Source organism: Hibiscus syriacus, unplaced genomic scaffold (assembly GCF_006381635.1).
Source record: "Hibiscus syriacus cultivar Baekdansim isolate YM2019G1 unplaced genomic scaffold, ASM638163v2 tig00110243_pilon, whole genome shotgun sequence".
NCBI lineage: Eukaryota > Viridiplantae > Streptophyta > Magnoliopsida > Malvales > Malvaceae > Hibiscus > Hibiscus syriacus.
The window spans coordinates 291,284-296,398 of NW_024062643.1; the positions used below are offsets into that span (position 1 = coordinate 291,284).

Sequence of the window (5,115 nt, forward strand, 5' to 3'; positions counted from 1 at the left end):
GGCATGAATCAATTTAGTTTATCATGTCATTAATTATTATGGAACGACACATTAATATTGTAGATCTTCACATTAGTACTGTAAAATGTAACCTCAACATTATAACTAATAATGAAAATCGTCAGTCAAAGAATCACATTGAATTTTTTTTTTCTAAATTTGAAGGCCACATTAAGCGTAAAAAATTCAAGGTCACATTAATTTTTTTAAAAAGTACAAAGACCCATATACTTTTTTTGTCTTTTTTTAACATGTTATTATGTTTTGTTTTTATTTTGGGGTCACACCATTAAGTTGACCATTGACTAAATGAAAAGGGTGGTGTGACATGGTATAATCACAATTTCACTCTTTAAACTTAACATTCTATCAAATTGACCTAAATAAAAATAAAATTTAATAAATCTTCAATATTTAAAAATCTATCAATTTGATCTTTATTTTAATTTAGAATAATATAATCTAATTTAATAATTTGATAATTTAATAAAGAATTCTTGAATATAAAAGATTTATTGAATTATCTTGAATTAAGACTAATTTGATAAAAATCATAAGATTAAGATTAAAGTTGTTATTATACCATGTCAAATTATCATTTCTGTTAAGCCAACAATTAAATTTAGTGATATGGTATCAAAATAAAAATAAAACATAATATTATATATGATTTTAAAAAATAGTTGTATGATCGAAACATAAATGCATGAATGAATGAGGTAGAAAATAAGAAGTTTACCCTAAATTGAATTGGTTGTCATTTATTGTGGCTTGAGGGTTAATCGTGGTTCTTTAATCTCTCGATTCCTTTTTCTATTTTCTTTTTTTTTTCTCCTCCTTTTCTCTATCTTATACCTCTAGAATTTATTTTCATGGGGTTAGAGTTTAGGCTAATTGATCCGTACGGTCTTAGATGTTTTGTGATTGAATGAGCCCCCAAATAAGAATTCACATGCCCTTGTGAGAACTTTAGCCCACCAAGTGACGAACAAACTTACCAAGTTTGAACAATACGTGAAACTATAAATACTATTGAAACTATTCAAGCCACCAAGAGAGTATGGAAACACTATTAAAAAACTAAGAAACAAAGCGACAACAAAGAACTTAGAATATTCTAATCTTACTTTTAAGTTATTTTTTAAGATTAGATTTGTTGTTACTTCTAAAATTGATGGTTATTTGATTATACAATAATGTTTTTTTCTTTTACTTTGTTTAAATTATTTATTAATTTTTCTTATATACTAATATTGTATGGAACCAATAAATTAGATTTTTATTAGTTTGCGTGTGATTATAGTGTAATATTTGCTCAAAAAAAATTTAATCATTGTCGGTATATTACCTTTGAGACGTAATTAATAGAATTTGAAACTTTTACAGAAAACAATAATTATTTTTATCACTAAAACTGTGAAAATGAAATCAAATGATAACACTATTTCATTTTCCGACTATTATATTGTAACTTTTTTGTACTTCTTAAATTAATAAATTCGTAAAGAATACTATTAATGGGTCATTTAATCGAACCTATGTAGACACAAAGTAAATTTATGGGTTTTAATCATACATAGGCCCAAGACTATATAAACACGAGTAGAATACAAAGGGGCGGGCAACCATGAAAAACGCAGTGCATTTTTCGTTGTGACAACAAAAGAAGGGAGAAAATCCATATAGCAAATGATACACCATTTTTGAAAGGTCCACTCTCGCGCTTCTTTGCCAGCCTTCACTTTGCTGCTTTCTTCGTTTCTTTTTGTTTGGCGTCGCCAAAGATTCTGAAACACCAGACCGCAGATCCTGTTTTTTTCTTTGTTCATCTTAGATTCTCCAGGTGACCCATCTCTTTTTTCTACCTAAAGAAAATTAAAACCTCTAAAAGCTCCAGCATCCCTTGGGTGCTTTCTATTTTAATCTTGGTCTTCGTCAAGCATAATCGTTTCGTTTCTTGGAACTTCCGAGATGGGTTTTATGTTCCGACTCAAGATAATGCTACTTTGACTTGGTTCTTGTGGGGACGGATTTTGGGATTATTTAACTCGTGATTCAATGGGTGGTTTCACTTTCTTTTTCTGGGATTTTGTATAACTGGTGGGTTTAACTGGAAAGAATTTTGAAAATTTGATTACTTGTAAATTTCTTCGATCCTCTGGCATTGAATATGGATAAATGCTCGTAGATTTGACCAAAATATCAATGTAACCATGTATCAATTAACAAGATTTATTATGGAGCCAAAAATGGGGGTGGAGATGGTTTTTTAGTTCTCAATATCGATTTTTTGTGTGCTATCTTCAAATGTCAACTTTAAAATCAGTCTATGAATCATATATTTAGCAAAAAATCATCTTATTGCTTCCAGTAATTCAAGAAGGTTGTGATTGTTTATGGGAATTTCAGGGTTCTTATTCGTGCAATGGTAGATTTATATTTCAGTTGGCTTACTCTATTTTCTTTTGCATATTTATCAACACAAGTAGATTGATACATTTGTAGGTATATTTTCATGCAATTGAAGAGTTTCTAAGAATGTGATTCGCACTTTCTGGTGTAGGTTATGGCACACCCTGGGCCTCAATATGCACGGAATGGAAAATCACCAATCGACCCTGCTCCGAGAAAGCCTCGGATATTACTTGCTGCCTGCGGAAGTGTGGCTGCCGTTAAGTTTGCAAAAATTTGTGAATGCTTCTCCGACTGGGCCGAAGTAAAAGCAGTTGCCACACCGGCCTCATTGCGTTTCATCGACATGACATCACTTCCTAAGAATGTAGACCTTTACACCGATGAGCACGAATGGACCTGCTGGAAAAAAGTAGGTGACAAGGTGCTTCACATTGAGCTTCGTCGATGGGCCGATCTCATGGTCATTGCCCCATTGTCGGCTAACACACTCGCCAAGGTAACATGATCTGGAGAGATGCTAAAAGTATATACCTTATCTAGCTGAGGAGAGATGCCACTTATTTGATGCATTTATGTCCTTTATATTGTCATTCAAGCACTAGCTTAAGCATAGTAGTTAATAGTAACAAGGAATGTTTCACGTGCATCTTATGTGATTGTAACAAATTGCAGATTGCTGGGGGCATAAGTGACAATTTGCTAACTTGCGTTGTACGAGCTTGGGACTACAGCAAGCCGATGTTTATTGCGACGGGTATGAACACGTTCACGTGGAGAAACCCTTTCACAGAAAAACATCTAATGTCAGTTGATGAACTCGGAGTTTGTTTCATCCCCGGCGGTGATGCAATGGCAGAACCTTGTGAAATCCACTCAACTGTAAGACTATTTTTGGAATCACGGCCTCCACCACTGAATTGAAGAGCCGGTTGGTTGATTCAACCATGAATAACAATACTGAAATTTTTGACTCACAAGTCATTGGTTCTGCACACTGTTGCACTTCTGTTAGCTTACTTACCAAGTTTACTGTAGATTTATACCTCCATTTTTGAGTTTGCACATTATGAGGAATGGTCTTGAACGCTGCAGAAACTTGATTGATCTTCTAAGACGACGATATTGAAGAGTTAAAGAAACAGTATCAGATTGCTAAAAGCCATATTTCATGATTCCTTTTTATGAAAAAGAGTGTGTTAGCCGTAATAACTTTTGCTGAAAGTTGGATTCTCGTTAAGATTCATTCAATCCCCTACACTTGCATTACTCCTTTTGCAGGCTTTGATCGATAGTTCCATTGTTCTTGGAATATTCTTTGGTCAGATTAAGTCCAAACCATTACATACACACGTGTGTAAAATATCCAAGCTTTGATCGAGTAGAATCTAAACTTTGTTTATTATTTTAAAAATATATTAAAAATATTTATTTTTATGTTTTATAATTAGAATAAGAATAAAATTGTTTATTTGTGTTAGATTATAAAATCTTACTTTGAATCTAGTACCACCTTTGAAACTCCTTAGGTAGTCAAAGCCTATCGAATCTTGAATATTAAAACTTTCTTAGTTACTTGAAACTTTTGGAGTTTCACATTCTTCAACCAATTATAGTCCCTTAACATAATCATTAACGATCTTACTAGATTTAGTAGTTAAATTTATCATGTGAGATCTATTTACCATGTCAACCTATAAATAATCATTATCACTCTAGGTTTGACATCAGCACCAAGAACATGTATATAAATCACCATGTAAGATTGAAGAAGAGGGCTGAACACTCTCTCACTCTCTTTATCATCCTCTTTAGTTTGTCTGTTCTCTCTTTCCTTTCCACTAATCATTGTTTACGACTCTCCACTCAAATTAGAACAGGTGAACCGTCAAAAATCATCAAGCACCTCACTCATCTCATCAATAATTGATGGGATGAATGTGGATTGCTTCCCAATCAAAAAGGAATGGATCAATATCAATCTTCAAGAGCAAAATAGCCAATTCTACCTCCATATCCTTCCCAAACATCTTTCATAACCCCTCAACCCATTCTCTGCTGAAACATTTGCTATTATTTCTTTCAAGCTTATGACAGGTGATCAATAAATGTGAGGTATCAATAATGTGTTTTGAGAGATATTTTAGTCAGATCCAGAATTTATTATTTATAATAAGAAAGATAGATTATTGAGGTAGGTTTCCAGATTAAAACCCCAATTTAATACCACATAGAAAATAGATATATTTAGAAAATGAATTCTAATTTTATTTTTCTTAATTTTTTTAGTCTAAGTCGTACAGTAATGGAGCCTACTCATAAACTGCGTACATAGAGACCTATTGAGATTAAACTTATTTGATAGTCTTTTATTTTTAGTTTAGATAAGATCAGATGAACTGAGACTATTTACACTTTAAATGAAACAACGCTTACAACTTAACTACTTCTCACATAGGAGATTTTCCAATAGCAGTGTAAGTCCCACTTAGATATCCAACGGATTGAAACCTGTTTGAAATGCATAGACCAAGCTAAGTTTGAAGTTATCCCCAAAATTTTCAAAGACATTGATATTCTCCATGGCCTCCTTCATTTTTGCCTTTGCACTAACCTTCTCGGTTTGCAATTATCGAATATCCACATCTAAAATCCTCTTCTAACGTTGCCTCTCCATCTTATTGGCGTCCAATGTCATGTTCT

General features: G+C 32.7%; 1 pseudogene; it reads left to right on the forward strand.

Annotated features, from left to right (window-relative positions):
* Positions 1–2,246: 2,246 nt before the first annotated feature.
* Positions 2,247–3,363, forward strand: LOC120114753 (annotated as a pseudogene).
* Positions 3,364–5,115: the final 1,752 nt, after the last annotated feature.